This window comes from Giraffa tippelskirchi, chromosome 3 (genome assembly GCF_054371585.1).
Source record: "Giraffa tippelskirchi isolate mGirTip1 chromosome 3, T2T-mGirTip1v1.2.pri, whole genome shotgun sequence".
Taxonomy (NCBI): domain Eukaryota; kingdom Metazoa; phylum Chordata; class Mammalia; order Artiodactyla; family Giraffidae; genus Giraffa; species Giraffa tippelskirchi.
This window is the reverse complement of record NC_137277.1, coordinates 22,062,912-22,079,414: the sequence shown is the minus strand read 5'-3', so window position 1 is coordinate 22,079,414 and position 16,503 is coordinate 22,062,912. Positions and strand designations below refer to the sequence as shown.

Sequence of the window (16,503 nt, the reverse complement as noted above, 5' to 3'; positions counted from 1 at the left end):
CTCCTTACTTCAGATTCAGCGTAAATAAAGGTGATAGAGAGACCCAAAGAACATTTTGAGGTAATGGTTTGACTGCAGTGGAAAAGCATTTTTGTGGGTGGACTAGGGAGGAATCCTTAGTTTAGCTGGGAGAGCTAATAGCAGGCCCGCCAGGGAGGGCACAGGATTCCTCCCCCACCCCTCCCCGGCCCCCGCTCCCGGACCCAAACAGCAGGAAGTCTGCAGCACCAACCCCCAGCCATGGAAACTGCGGAAGCCTAGGTCCGGGAAAGTGAAGACGGATGTTCACAGTTGTTCGGGTTAGGCAGCTAAGATGACGTTAACGGGAACTAGATAGCAGGGCCTGTCTACCCGTTGCCATGACAACCGGAGCTTGATTACTGAGCCCTTGCAAGGTTGACTGGGGCTGGTTCTTCGTTAACTCGAAATTAGGAAAGGGCATTTATGGTGTGTGTGCGCGCGTGAGCACGCGGAAAGATGAAAAAGATATTATTCGAAACTCTGTTCAGCTCAGTGATTCTTCACTTCAGCAACATGTTAGAATCACAGCGCAGTTTTAAAAGTTCCGATCCCTAGCCACACACAAGATCAATTAAATCAGAATCTCTGGGTGTGGAATTCAGGTATCACTATTTAGTCAACTCTTCCCAGGTGATTCTAATTGCAACCAAAGTTGCAAACCCTGCTCTTCAGCAGCTAAGCAACATTCTTGCGACCTTCCCAAGATGGCGGCCACTGACCGCTTCCGCCTTTACGTGAACCGGCAAGGGGCGGGCTTTCCAGATGCGCATGCGTGTAGCGTCTCTTCGCCCTCTGCTCCCTCCTCCTTTCTCCCCCTCCTCCATTTTGTTCGCGGACGCTGGGGACGGTGGGAGCAGATCCATTTCCGGGTTGGCAAAAGGGGCGGCGGCGGCGAGAAGGGGAGCTTGCCGCTGGGCAAGCAGGACGGGACGGAGCCAGAGCCGAGGTGGCGGAGGAGTCGGTCCGGGAGCCGCTGCGGCCAGGTGGAGAAGAGTGGGTCCAGGGAGGGTGGGTCCGTCGCTGAAATGACCTGCAGATCTGAATGGGAGGGCGAGCCGGGGGAGGGGGGACTGGGGCGGGGCTTTAGGGGAGAGAGGGGACTTTGGAGGAGGGGCCTGTGGGAGAGAAGGGTCCTAGGGGCGGGACCTAAGGGGAGGGGGATTGGAGGCTGGGTCTAAAGAACCTGGAGAGGAGGGGGCGTGGGGAATCTTAAGTAGGGAGGAGTGGTCGGGAATCGGTGTGCGGCGAGCGCCAACTGTGAGATGCGAAGGAAAATTGTTGAGAGACAGGAAATGAGGGATCCTGAAAGGCTGGGTGAGGTGAGTAAGACGGCGACTGGGGTGAGGAACGAGGTAACCGTGCGCAAAAAGGGAGATGGGGAGGGAGGACCTGTTGGGAACAGGTAATTAACAGGATGCTCCGGATGAGAAGGCCTCTGTGATATTTGGGGATTGATGAGTGAAAACCAATGGTTATGGAGTAACTGAGGAAATTGCTTACATTAGAGGGAATCTGCGAACGTTAGTTGAGAAGAAATCAGAATCGAGTTTAAGGTTGGATTGATAAATGTTGAGGTTCGCAAGGGAGCGCGATCTGCAGTTGCGGGTTCAGGTTGGAATGATGTGAAGTCTTAATTCTGGCCTCCCCCACCTCCCTAGGATCCACCTTCCTTTTCACGCTGTTATCTTTGCCCTGTGTTTGTTTCTGAATGACTTGCTGCATGTTTTGGGTGAGTTTTTTTCCTTCTTCTACAAATCAGAAGAGAACCTCAGAGAATAAGGACGGTTCTAGCCCTCCTGTGGATTTACTAAGTAACTTTGAGGCAAATCATTTTTTGTCTCTTTTTTCCCCCCATTGGAGATGTTGGTTTGATCTCTCTCTGCCTCTAAAAGATTGTGTTAATTAAGAAATGGGATCTTTAAAGTGGTTGCAAAGAAGTGATTCCTGAAAATAAGACTGAGATACTGATATTTAGAAGATAACGTTGTTCCCAGTTTCTTCCTCTCAACCTTGTCCATTTTTTTGTGCCTTGTGCCTGGGAAGAGTTGGTTTGGATTTGATACATGTCCAATTTTTAAACTTTTCTTAATGTCAACTTTTAGTAGCCAGAAATTTCATATTGTTGTGTTACACTGTATTGGCTGCTGTCAAGAGGAAGATGGGGAAGTTAGAGTTGGAAATGAAAGAGGCTGGTTGATGGAGAGAACTGATGGAGAATGTGGGAGAATGCAGTATTTTATTTCTAGCTACCAGAGTATTTTACTCTTGACAAACACTTGCTTCATGAACTCTTTGAGAATTCACTAGAAAATAGTTTAGGTAGTTGAGCCTTTTGCTTTGGTTCAGTCACTTCGGCCCTTTTTGCCAGTTGTTGGGGACCAGTGTGCTCATGGACAATTTTGGCTCCTTTATTCTTAATCCTTTAACATCTTGACTGTTGTAGTTTTCCTTTGGGTGTAATACTCGAGACACTTGGTGCATAGGCGAACTTGTTTAGCTTAGACATGTTCCTGAAAGTCTTGGCATTTCTGAAGTCTGACGTGGATTTGCTTAAGAGGGGGCAGTTTCTAACTCTGCTTCACACTTGGTATCAGAGTAGTATTTATCTTTGTTGGTACTGATTAGTTAGGTGATGTCAGCACAGAGATGAAATGCAGGGAAAAGTGGAAGGTGTTGAGAACTGTGGGGTTTTCAGGTTTTACTGATGGCTTTTAAGAAGGGAAGAGACGAGTTCTCTTCCTTTTGGTGGATGTTCTTTCTTGACTTCTTAGGCTCTTTGATATATTCTTTTTATTTAAAAATTATGTATTTTATTTTTGGCTGCACATGGGCTTTCTGTAGGTGCTGCGAGCAGGGGCTGCTTTCTAGTTGCGGAGCGAGGGCTTCTCATTCTGGAGGCTACTCTTGGTGGGCTCTAGGTCATGTGGGCTTCAGTAGTTTCAGCTCTCCCGCTTAGTTTGGCGCAGGGTCTTAGTTTCCCTGTGAAATGTGAAATCTTCCCAGGCCAGGGATTGAACCCATGTTTCCTGCATTGTATGGTGTATTCTTTACCACTGTACCCCAGGGAAGTCTGTCTTGGGCTCTTTGGGAGAGTAACCTGGTGTACTTGAATCTATGTTCCTATTGCTCTGAATTAATTCTGAAAATCATGGGCTGCTGGTTCAGGTTGTTTCAGCAACCCAACCCCAGGAAGAACTGCAGGTATGAAGTATATATGGATGGTCCCTGACTAACCATGGTTTGACTTAGAGTTTTCAACTTGACAATGGTTTGTAACCGATATGCATTCAGTAGAAGCTGTACTTTGAATGTTTAATTTTGATCTTTTCCTGAGCTATCAATATTTGGCACGTACTCTCTAATGATGCCGAGCAGAGGCAGCCAGCCACAGCTCGCAGTCAGCCGATATACACTTACAACCATCCTGTGCCCATACAACTGTTCTGTTTTTCACTTTTGGTACGGTATTCAGTAAATGACATGAGCTATTCAGTCAGTTCAGTTGAGTTGGTCAGTCGTGTCCAAGTCTTTGCGACCCCACGGACTGCAGCTCGCCAGGCTTCCCTGTCTATCACCAACTCCTGGAGCTTGCTCAAACTCATGTCCATCCAGTCAGTGATGCCGTCCAACCATCTCATCCTCTGTCATCCCCTTCTCCTCCTGCCCTCAGTCTTTTTCAGCATTAGGGTCTTTTCTAATGAGTCAGTTCTTCCCATCAGGCAGCCAAAGTATTGGTGCTTCAGCATCGGTCCTTCCAATGAATATTCAGAATTGATTTCCTTTAGGATTGACTGGTTTGATCTCCTTGCAGTCCAAGGGACTCTCAAGAGTCTTCTCCAACACCACAATTCAAAAGCATCAATTCTTCAGCACTCAGCTTTCTTTATGGTCCAACTCTCACATCCATACGTGACTACTGGAAAAAACAGAGCTATTCAGTACTTTATTGTAAAATAGGCTTTGTGTTAGATGATTTTGCCCAACTGTAGGCTAATGTAAGTGTTCTGAGCATGTTTCAAGTGGGCTAGGCTAAGCTATGATGCTCTGTAGGTTAGGTGTATTAAATGTATTTTCGACTTAATAGTATTTTCAGTTTATGATGGGCTTATCAGGATGTAACCTATCTGTACACTTATTTGAGGGTAAAAACTTGCTTAATATTTTGGTGTCATTTCAACCTACAATGTGTCTAAAAAGATCTAAAAGGTTTGTTTTTAAGGTTTGGAAATAAGTTGTGGAGGCTTTGGGCAGACTTTTAGTGTAGCCTGCTTCTTTCACATAATGGTTTTCTGTTTTTCCTATCCTGCCATGTGTTTCTGTTGCTCTGCTGGAGCCAGTCCCAAATGGAAAACAGCAAATTGCACATTTTTCCCCCTCCTTTTTAGTCTCTGGTGGACGTCTTGTCTGTGTCACAGTTTGATACCACCAAATTGAAAGAATTCTTGACTGCTTCAGATGGGGAGGGTGGCAGAAGCTGAGCTGGGTTTCCTGGGCCAGAGAATGGACTCTGTCAAAGCAGAGAATAGTTGCAGAAACACAAACTGGGACCTTGAAGCTGTGACTAACGTTTTGGCAACATGCTTCCCTGTGCCAAATAACTTCTTTTCTTCCCGAGTGTGATTGTTGATCTCCTTCTCAAAGTAGGCTCTTGTTGCTACTGTTCTGCACACAGCTCCCGAGCAGAAGTTGGCAGAGTTCCGGTTGACTGTCTCTTGGGGGATGTGGCCCAGATTAGAGTAGATGGGGTGTTCCATGTCAAAGTGAGGTTCACTGGCAGATCCTGAGAGCCTCTCTGCAAGGAAATGGAGGCGGTACTCTTTACTGAATGTTCTTACACTCCTTTATGTTTCTTCTAAATTCAAATCTGTTTCTTACTCATCTGGTGATTAAATGCAGAATCATTGCCTTTGCCTGGCTTGGAAAGTCCAAGGCGTTGAGGGGAAGAGAGAGTTTCCGACTTTTTTTCTCCTCACTCTCATTCCCAAGCCTTTGTGCCTAGGGAGCTACAGACTAAACTCAGGAGCGCTGTTTGGTATTATTATCAAAGGGTATTTAAAAATACTGGATAGAGCTTTATGGAGAAAAGCAGTGTTAGTAGGGAAAGAAGGCATTTGCTAAATATCTGTGTCAGTCTTAGCTCTCTTAAGATTTTGGCTGATGCCTATGGAGGCAAATAGGTTATCAAATAGGGAGGCCAGGAATTGGCTTCTCACTTGCCATTTAGGCTTGGCAAAGTTGTAGCCATTTAGTATGGCCATCCTAAATACTTCATTCTACTTAGTAAATGCTCTTTTCAGTGTGTTCTGCTTAGTGGATGCACTTTTGTTTTTCAGGAGATGATTATTTGAAGATAACTGTGTCTCCATTAGGTCTTGGAATGGATTATGAAGATCATTTCTCACATTATATGACAGTGGCGCTGTAACAATGGAGAGAACCTCAAATCTTGGCGGCCCTGGATTCACCTTTCTTCTCCCTTCTTTAGCCCAGAGGATTCTGTTCCTGATATGCAGGTTCAGATCCAGAGGTTTTGACCCTGGTCCAGGGCTTTGATTGTGGTAACAAATGTGATTATTGGAGTTGTATTTAATCTAGTCTCAGGTCTGTCTTTTCTGAAGAGTGTCTTGAAGTGTGGCAAATCGGTATAAACAAGGAATATAGATTTCCTCCCCATTAAAAAAATTTGGGGGGAATCTGTGCTGGGCTTTCTCGACTTGCCCCAAGCGGGGGCTACTCTTTGTTGTGGTGCACAGGCTTCTCATTGCAGTGGCTTCTCTCGTTGTGGAGCACAGGCTCTAGAGCGTGGGCTCAGTAGTTGCGGCTCCCGGGGGCTCTAGAGCACAGGCTCTATAGTTGTGGTGCACGGGCTTGTCTTGCCGCCTGTGGCATCTTCCCAGACCAGGGAGTTAATCCTTGTCCCCTGCATTGGTAGGTGGATTCCTATCCATTGTACCACCAGGGATGTCCTCCTCCCTATTAAATAATTGGTTTTCAAAAATTTTTTAGCTTCTTCAACTTCATGGATTTATATTAAGCTCCATTTAGATTGAGGCCCCTGAGTGAAAGTAATTTGTTTTTAGTTGGTATTTATGATAATATTTCCATACGAATTCATCAGCCTGCTCATAGAAAACCTGAATCAAGTAGTCTCTTTCTTTTTCCTTCCCAATAAACCCTCTGACTGTGAAACAGTCTCCATACGTCCATATTGGAACATTTGGTTTTTTTTAAAAAAGGAATTTTCTAAAGGGGTACAGTGTATTATGGGAAGTGCTGTCTGAGACGTGTGGAGAGTGAGTTTTCCTTCTTTCCACTTCCACCTTCCCAGTGCTCAGATGTAGGCAGGGTGTTTGTCATTAAAGATCCAGGTATGAGATTAATTTAAACTCTTGCTGTCGCTATCTTACAAGGACAGGACTTTTAAGAAAATAACAATAAAAATATTATTTTCTTAAATAGATAATATACTCACATGGCCCAGAATTTGAAAGGTAAAAAAATGGTATGCAGTGAGCAGTCTGCCCTCTACCCTTGTCTCCTCTTCGCCCTGGTTTGTTTTCCCAGAGTCAGCTAGTATTATCAATTTCTTGAGATTCTTTTTTTCTGTTTTTAATCTTATTTATTTATTTTTGGCTGCGTTGGCTCTTTGTTGGTGTGCGTGGGCTTTTTCTTAGTTGCAGTGCTTGGGATTCATGTTACAGTGGTTTCTCTTATGGGGAGAATGGCCTCTAGGATGCTCAGGCTTCAGTAGTGGTGGTGCATGGGCTTAGTTGTCCAGAGGCATGTGGGATCTTCCCAGACCAGGGATGGAACCCATATCCCTTGCATTGGCAGGCAGATTCTTAACCCACTGGACCACCAGGTAAGTCCTCTTGACATCCTTTCCAGAGATACTGTGTACAAAGTAAATATACATGTCTTGCATTTTTTTAAATGAATGTCACACACTAATTCTGTCTACAGTTTTTAAAAAACTTATTTTGGCAATCAGTCATTCTATATGAGCAGTAGAGAGAGTAGCACCTTCCCTATACTGGTAGATATTTAATGTTTCCAGTCTTTTGCTGTTACAAACTATGCTCCAGAGAAAAACTATAGATGTTTGGCCTTTTGCACGTGTGGCTATATCTGTAGGGTAAATTAGAATTGCTGAGGCTGCTTTTTGGGGGCCCTGTTATTCATTTCCTTGATAATATTTGAGTTCCTACTGTGTGCCAAGCACTATGGTAAGTACTGGTGATGCAACAGTGAAAACAAAACTGATTCAGCCTTTGCACTCATGCGGTTATGGTCTAGTGGAGAAAACATCCATTAAACGGGTAATTAATTACTGCTGCCGACAGTACAGTGAAGAGTGCAAATGGGAAGCCTGACCCTAGTTCATTGAGAAGGCGGGCAGTCAGGGAAGGTCCCTGAGGAATTGACTTCTAAGGCTGAAACGTAAAAGATGAGGGGAGAAAATGGCAAACGTGAAGGTCCTGAGGAGGGAAAGAACGTGGCTATGTGGAGAGTTGAAGGGAGTCCCGGTGTGTCTGGACCTTAGGGAGTGAGAAGCCGAGATAGGAGGCAAGGCTTCAGAGAGTGTGAATTCTTAAAAAATACAGGTAAATGGCATAGTTCATTTTGAGCTCAACCTTTCCAATAGAGATTTTTTTCTGTCAATTCTTTCCACTGGGAGTAGTTTACCATTGTTGATGCTGAAACTATCAGTATCATAAAGAATCAGAATTCTGTACAGCGGAACATGTTTTCTAAAAAATTTCCTGGATAAAGCCTGTTCTTTTAGATCCTGCACATTAAACTCTTATGGCTGGATTAGAACTTAAAATGTGGGGCTCTTGAGAACTGGTTTGGAGATTGTTGGGGAGCAGTTCTTAGATCATGGGGGATAATAGGCTTGTTAGTTTGCCAGACCTGCTTATTTAAGAAACAAAAAACCTCTTCATCTCTGGGGATTATTGACTGTTTTTTTGGTAAACCTCATGGGCTGGAGAGAGAACACAGATGTTCTTGGGAACTACTGAAAATAATTTGTCATCTAGGCCATATGTCTTAACATGGTGCATACATCTTACTGGACGTGCAAATGGATCAGTAGCTCAAGGGCCATTATAAGTCTGAATATATGAAACCATTTTTATCTGCTGTATCTGCAGTATATTTTATATTGACTTTTGTTCAGGAATCACAGTACTCTTCCTCAAAGGCCAGATGGTCCTGTTTTGATTTAGTACTTACTTGTGTAATTGGATCAGCTTGCCCTGTTTTCATAGCTCAAAGTAGACTCCTGATTTCGCAGACCATCACTAGTGATCTCAGAATTAAAATGTGCAGATTTTTCTAGCATTTCAGCAAGGAGCATCTGTGTATCTCATGGCTTAAGGGTATTAGAGTGAGAGAAGAAACTCTTCTGCAGTGAAAGTCACAGCTTTGTTAATAGACTTTCTGTGGTGAGTTGAGGCTTAATATATTATCTTTGAAATGAGGCGTGACACTTCTCTCCATGTGAAGTCTGGATCAACATTTTATGGAGCATCTGCTTAAATTTTCTTTCAGGCCTTTTCCTAATGGAGACTGTCATCACTGATTTTCCTTCCTCTGACTGTTCTCTGTATATGCTTTCTACTTTTATATGTGTGCTGTGCAAATGATGGAATGCGCATAGAAGCCAAGTGCTAATCCTATGAGATGGCCAGCCTCGAGTGAGAAGAGCTGGTTTTTGTCTTCAGTGACTAGATTTCAGCCTACCTGATAACAGTCGTTTAATTTCATTAACGGTTTCTTAGAACTTGTAAAGATACTTTGACAGCAGATGTTGGTTATTTTTGTTTTTCAGTTAGTTGCATTAAATTAAGAACAAGACCTAAAAGGGGGGCTAAGTAGTTGGTTTTAAGATTTATCCCTCTATTTTTGTGCTTACCTTTGCAATTAAATTTTGCTTATGAATTCTCATAGTGGCCCGGAAGTTCCTCATGTATTTGACTTGTGATGGTGTGAGCGCTGGGTGGTGAACCTTGTTTGGTTACACCCAGGCTGTGGCACAGATTCAGGTCACATTAGGCAGCCTGCTTCATTGCAGTTGAGCCTGAGACATGAGTTATTTTGGTTTGTTTGGTATTTTCTACTTTCTTTAACTGCATTAGTAGCAGATCCAGTGTTGACCTTTTTTGGGAAATTTTGGTAGTCTGAAGCTTGGTTTTGTATAGTGTTAGATTTTTTGGTTTTAGTAGTTAAATTTAAAATCAAAATAGTAAGAATATATAAAGAGTCAAATAGTACTATTAAGTCTTATAGTACTTAAAGAGCTGCTCCATTTCTCCTTATCCTCTGAATACTTTTAATATTTTTAATAATTTAATAATACTTTTAATATTTTTTCTGATGTATATTCATGTTTCTGCATAGTATTCTTGCAGTTGAATTCTTGATTTTTCCATTCTTAGATATTATGTATTGAGTTTCTGCTGTAGACACTTGAGTTTTGCATTCTTATGCTGCTATTCATGCACAACCCTTCCTGCTCTCTGCCTTATATATATATATCTCACGATCTTGATTAAATCAATATTCTATATGTTTTGGTATTATATATCAGGATTCAAGTAGAAAAACCAACCATTCTTGGTATTTCACAGATTATCAAATCATTGAAAGGCCAGGGGAGCATAGGTCAGGGAAAGCCACTTGCAGGGCTTGAAAGAAACTGCAGTTGTTAATAATCCTGACTGCTTTAAACACCAAAGCAGCCAATTTACAGCATATTGAAAACTGCTGCAAACCACATGTCTGTCATCTGTCAGAGGCCACACACCTGCTCATTGTTCCTGGAAGATCAATAATAGCATCTACTTTCCTTCTATCTTCTAGATCTTGAGTGAATGCTATGTGTTGGTGGAATTTAAACCACAACTCAGTGACAGGGGATTCTAGGAAAAGTAGTTCCCAGACCTCCAGCCTCCCTCCTCTCCTGTGAGTCCAGAAGGGAGTAGAGGTGAGTGTTATCAAAAGAAGAGGAAAAAGTAGCATCCAATATAATGACTGTGTACTATGATTATATTTCCTTCTTTATATATAATTTTTCCCTTAAGTATTATATTTGCCTTTTTTTTCCTGTTTTATTTCCTTTTTTTTGCTTGATTTACTAAGTATCAGTCATTAATTCAAACCTAACCTTGGATGGAAGTATCTCTTCTCAGCACATTTAAACAGGTTAGTGGGGTCTCTTCCAGAGACTTTATGAAAAAGATCTATAGGATGGGTGCATTTTTTGAGGGCTTGCCTGTCTGAATCATCTCTTTTCTACCTTCATGCTGGTTGATAGTTTGACTAGATATGAAATACTTTGTGGGGGATCATATTTCTTTGGAAATGTTAAACCTTGCTTTGTGGTTTTCTAACTTTCAATAATAATATTATGAAATTTGATGCTATTCAATTCTAGATTCTTTGTATAGGATCTGTTTTTTCCTCTAAAAGATTTTAGGGTCTTGTCTTTACCTGCCTCCTGCATTGGAGGGCTGATTCTTAACCACTAGACCACCAGGCTAGTCCCATTTAGGGTCTTGTCTTTATCCCTGGTATTCTGAAATGCAGTGATGTGCCTTGGGTTAGATATTAGAATTCATCACGCTTGGGAGTTCCCTGGTGGTCCAGTGGTTAGGACTCCATGTTTCTGCTAGTGGGGGCCCAGGTTTGATCCCTGGTTGGGGAACTAAGATCCCACAAGCCGTACAGTGTGGCCAGGGAGAAAAAAAATCATCATGCTTGAGATTCAGTGGGCCATTTCAGTCTGCAGCTTATTTCCATCTACTTCCCAGGTGGCTCAGATGGTAAAGAATCTGCCTGTAGTGTGGGAAATCTGAGTTCGATCCCTGGAGTCGGGAAGATCCCCTGGAGAAGGGGATGGCAACCCACTCCAGCATTCTTGCCTGGAGAATTCCGTGGACAGAGGAGCCTGGCAGGCTATAGTCTATGGGGTCGCAAAGAGTCAGACCTGACTGAGCGACTTAACACTTTCACCCTTTCCATCTGTCAAGTTTTCCTGTATTATCATCTCTTATAGTGTATTCTCTCTCTGATAATTATTTCTCTCCTCCCTATTTCTTGGAACCCCTGTTATCCAGATGGTGAAACTCATAGACTAGCCCTCAATTTTTTTTCCTTTGTGAATTTTATTCCCTCATTCAATTTTCAGACAGCCTTAGTTTTTTCTTCCAGCTCTTGTTGTATTTTAAATATTTATCATCAATTTTTTTAGTTTCCAAGAAATTTTCTCCAAATTTTTAAAAGTTTATTTTTAATTGGAGTGTTCATTGGAGGGACTGATGTTGAAGCTGAAACTCCGATACTTTGGCCACCTCATGCGAAGAGTTGACTCATTGGAAAAGACCCTAATGCTGGGAAGGATTGGGTGCAGGAGGAGAAGGGGATGACAGAGGATGAGATGGTTGGATGGCATCACTAACTCGATGGACATGGGTTTGGGTAAACTCCGGGAGTTGGTGATGGACAGGGAGGCCTGGCGTGCTGCGATTCGTGGGGTCACAAAGAGTCGGACACGACTGAGCGACTGAACTGAACTGCTTTACAATATCGTGTTGGTCTCTGCCATACATCAACATGAGTCAGCCATAGGTATACATATCTCAGGATTTTATGTATAAATATTTTTGTATGTTGTCAGGAATTCCGTTTTGCTTATTTACTTTGCTTCCTGTCTTCCATGTGAGAGGTTTTCTTGAAACGTCTAATAATTCTTGGCTATCTGTTCATTTTTAAGGATGAGGCACTAAAAAGCTGAGTGCGGATCCCTGGCTCATCAAGTGGCGGGCACCATTTTAGGGTGAATTGGCAGTGGTCACTTTCCTCAGAGAGGACTGCTCCGGTTTTCTGCCTGGAGAGTATTAGCCCGGCAGCAGGTGTTTTTGGGGCTGAGTGGGAGAAGAGAGCCGGGGCTGGGGAGAGGTCTCACTACTGAGTACAAGTTAGACTCGCTTGGTCCCTGTTTGTTCTCAGTATGGCTCAGTTGCCCTTAGCTGTCACTCGTCCCTTGGTTCCGAGACCCTCTGGTTCAGCTTCTCTCATCTTCTGCCAGGCGGTGTGGGGGCGGGGACAGAGGGGATAGGAGAAGCTTATTTCTTACACAGACTTTTTGTCTTTGTTTTTCTTTTTTTTTTTAATTGGAGGACAGTTGCTCTACAGTGTTGTGTTGGCCTCTGCCACACATCAGCATGAATCAGACACAGATTCGTTACACAGACTTTCAACCAATTCTCTTTTAGCCCCTCCGACTCCCCTTTCTCCAGAGGTACTGGATGCCTCCAGTTTCTGAGCCTTTTCTGAGATTCTGTGGTAGAAATCTGTCTGCTTCTTTCCACTGCCGGCATTTGGTCTTTTCCTCTCTGTGAAGTTATTTATCGTTAGTGAATCTGCCGTCCAGCTTCCAAAATTTCGTTGATATCTCTCTTTGTGTTGTCTCGTTCCCCATTTTCTTTCTTTCTTTTTTAATTTATGCCTTAAGGTTTTTTTCCCTGATTTTAGTAGGTCTGGATTAGGGCCCAGAAATCTTTGTGTGTGTGTGTGTGTGTGTTTATTAAATATGCCCTAGAATGTGTTTTTTCTTCAGGCAAGTTTGGAAGCTCTGTTTTAGAAGGACCTTCTAAACCATTTATTGCTATCCTGCGTTGCTTTTGTATTCTGACTGTGTTTTAGTCTGTCTAGCTTTGATCTGGATTTCTAAATTAGAATGTGTCCTTCATCTGATTAACTCCTCTCTTCTGTAGTTAAATGCTGGCAAATAACTTTGGCCTTGTGTGACTCCACAGTTTTTAGCCAACATTTCTAAACCCACTGGTTCCTGGGATGTGTGGGTGAGGAGGAAATATTAGTTATGAACATTGAGCTACTCGGCATTGTTTCACTGTCCAAATCCAGGAATCTTTTTTTTTTTTGAAATGGAAAATTGACTCAGGCTTTAAAAACAGATGTACTAGTTATCTGCCTTAGATTTATGCAGCATCATTTTTGGAGATGTTAAAGTACTGTGATTTGAAGTTTGTTTTTAATTTTGACAGTATGAGAGGGCACAGTCTCTTCTTTTTGTATTATAGATCCCTAGGCCTTACAAGGAAAAACTGTTGTATCTTTTACCATCACTATGTAAAGCATCTGGAAATGAGGGGTTTGCAGCTGCTCCTTGGTTGTGGTTATTCTCTTGGGAGATCAGGGGCCCAATGAGTACCTATCTTAGTGATGTTGTAGATAGAGGCCTAGTACCCTAGTTCTCAGACATGGGAAGTCTGTGGCTCTTAGTAGCTAAATGCAGCCTGAGGAAGCCATGTCAGCTCTGACATAGATTTACATTCTAAGATGAACAGCTCTATTGAAACAGCTCTAATGGATTTTTACAAGTTTCATTGAAACAGTTTTCGTGAACAAAGTCACCAAAACAGTGTGAAATCTAAAGTGTTACTGTCTTGGAAATTCCCTGGTGGCCTAGTGGTTAGAATTCTGGGCTTTCACTGCCATGGCCTAGGTTCAAGTCCCTGGTCAGGGAACTGAGATCTCACAAGTCACGTGGCCAAAAAATAAAAAAATAAAAATAAAGCATTATCGTCTCATTGATTATTGATCATTGGCTGTGGGTTTATTTATTTAATTTTTAAATATTTATTTATTTATTTGGCTGTTTCAGGTCTTAGTTGCGGCGCTTGGGCTTTCTCTAGGTGTGGCACATGGGCTTGAGAGTGCGGACTCAGTGGTTGCTGTGTGCGGGCTTAGTTGCTCTGAGGCATGTGGGATCTTAGTTCCCCAACCAGGGATCAAACCTGAATCCCCTGTATTGGAGGGCAGATTCTTAACCACTGGACCACCAGGGAAGTCCCACTGGCTGTGTTTTAACGCACTACAGCACTCTGAACTATAACTGATTTACTGCGATTGACTGTTTGCTATATATGTTCCCCAGCCCTCCCAGTGGGTTTCCCAGGTGGCTCTGTGGTAAACAATCTGCCTGACAGTGCAGGAGATGCAAGAGATGAGGGTTTGATCCCCGGATCGGGAAGATACTCTGCAGAAGGGAGTAGTGGCTACTCATTCCAGTATTCTTACCTGGAGAATTCCATGGACAGAGGAGCCTGGTAGGCTACAATCCATGGGGTTTCAAAAGAGTCTGACATGACTTAGCGACTGAAACTACAACAACCCTCCCAATACTTCATTGCTTTCAGAATGTAGGATTTTCTCTTAGCTTTGAGGGGTGTGGTAGGGGCTGGGGATGTTTGGTAAGGTCATTTCTTCCCATCTCTGTTTATGATGATTTCCAGGCATTGTGTTTAGTTGCTCTTGTATTAGTTATCTCTAGCCATCTTTTTTAATGAAGCCATTCTTCACAACTGGTTATTTAATTGAACACAAGAGTAGACTTCTCATTGATTTGTGGTCCTTTTAGATGAGAGTACTTGGTTGCTCGGTTGCCCTGTATCTGGGAATCATACATAACCTGCGGTACCTGATATTTACCACATCAAGTAGTCTATGCATATGTAGGCTTCTGAGTTTGTGTTTTTCAGGCTTTTGAAAAATAACTTGGGACAAGAGGAAAGAGCCTTATTGGGGGAAAAGCTGCAGTTTGGGATGTATACTTATGTTCTTATTAGAAAAATTCTATTTGAAAGATTTTCATCATAAAGTTATGTATTTTTCTTCTGCCTTCCCGGTGGCTCAGCAGGTGAAGAATCTGCCCAAAATGCAGGAGACACAGGAGACACGGGTTTGATCCCTGAGTTGGAAAGATCCCCTGGAGAAAGAAATGGCAACCTATCCAGTATTCTTGCCTGAAAAATTCCGTGGACAGAGGAGCCTGGCAGGCTCTAGCCCATGGAGTCACAAAGAGTTGGACACGACTAGGCGACTAAACACACACACAAACACACACACGCACTTCTGCCTCCATCCTTTTTTCTTCCAGGGTTGTGTGCTGCTTGTAATTGTAACAGTGAAAAATCACTGAAGTAAAGAAGTTTTTTGTAAACTACTTGTTGGATCAGTTAGGTTTGCTGCATAGTTGAATTTCCATGATGGAAAATGCCTGCCACTGGAAAGATGATTTTTTTTTCCTTCATGGAGTAACTTTGGAATTTTAATTACTTCCATGGCCATACATGATAGAAATCTGTTTCACCAGAGGTTTGACTGAATTGAATTTCAAGGGAGAGGGAGTACCTTTTCCACTGAGAGAAGAGGGCTATAGATTACTTTCAGATTATATAAAGCTTTCGGAGGAGGGGAGGGTGGTAAAAGATGTAGAACAAGAAAGTTACTCTAGTCTGTTTCCTTGTGTTTTAGAGAAACCGAAATTGCTTTAGTGGAAACTCTACAGTATTCTGTCATAGAACACATGGAGGCGTGTTCATAGTTCTCTGTTGATGTCAGTTCTTGCATAATTAGAGGAACCTGTTTGACTCCTGCTGTTAGTCTCCGGCAGTGGCATGTGAATCCTCTCAGGGAGCTCCTGGCTTTTCTCCCATGTGGGGTTCTGTGGCTTGGGAACTGGATGCCATTGTGCCACTGTGGCGATGAGCTCATGCTTCCCCAGACTGCTGCTTTTCAGGTGCAAGGTTGAAGGGTAGGTGGATGGGTAAGCAAATTCCCAGCAGGGAACTTTTAACCCTGAAAGGCTTCCCGTTAGTACCTAGGTCCCTAGCTGTGCTTAAGCCAAAGAGAGGTGAGGTACAGTCTGTGGGGTTAATGCATGAGATAACTGGTGGAGCTTGTTTACTTTGGCTGTGAAGCTGTTGGTTTGTTTAGACTTCTTTGGTATAATAGGCATATTGGATGGAGGAGGATACTACTTTTTAAGATTTTTATTTATTTGTCTTGGTTGAGCTGGGTCTTCATTGCTTTCTCTGGTTGCGGCGAGCAGGAGTTACTCTCTAGTTGTGGTGTGTGAGCTTTTCCTTGTGGTGGCTTCTCTTGTTGTGGAGCACAGGCTCGAGGTGCGTGGGCTCAGTAGTTGTGGCTCGTGGGCTTAGTTGCCCCGTGGCATGTGGGATCTTCCTGAATCGGGGATTAAACTTTTGTCCCCTGCATTGGCAGGTGGAGTCTCATCCACTGTACACCAGGGAAGTCCAGAGAGGGATACTACTATTGGATTTGGAGGATGGCTTCTTATTTATTTTAATTGGAGGATATGGAGCATGGATTATAAAGGCCTCAGATTTCATCTCCTACCATTCTTCTCACCCTGTTGTAGTTACCTTGGCGTTTAGTTGTCTAACACATCAAACTCATTTCCATCTCCTTGATGTTTGTTAATTCTTTTTGGAAGATGCTTTCCCCAGATGTTCCTAGGGCTTGGCTGCTCGTGGAGAGGCTTCTGAGAGCCAGGCCCCCACCGCCTGCTCCTCCCCATCTAACAGAACACTGTACCCTGCTCCTACACTCCCCTTTATGATTCTCTTTTTTCCATTCTTTTTATCACTG

General features: G+C 43.0%; 1 protein-coding gene across 5 annotated transcripts in view; it reads left to right on the top strand.

Moving 5' to 3' along the window:
- The first annotated feature begins 787 nt into the window (after positions 1-787).
- WIPF2 (WAS/WASL interacting protein family member 2) overlaps positions 788-16,503 on the top strand; it is a 40,620-nt gene continuing 24,904 nt past the window's right edge. For 2 of the 5 annotated variants that reach the window (XM_081582137.1, XM_081582136.1), the window contains exon 1: positions 865-1,004. The gene's annotated coding sequence lies outside the window, so the exon portion shown is untranslated. Of the gene's footprint in view, positions 1,005-1,114; positions 1,341-9,904; positions 10,013-16,503 lie in introns of those variants that run through there. The other 3 variants (XM_081582134.1, XM_081582135.1, XM_081582138.1) reach the window with 3 other exon arrangements.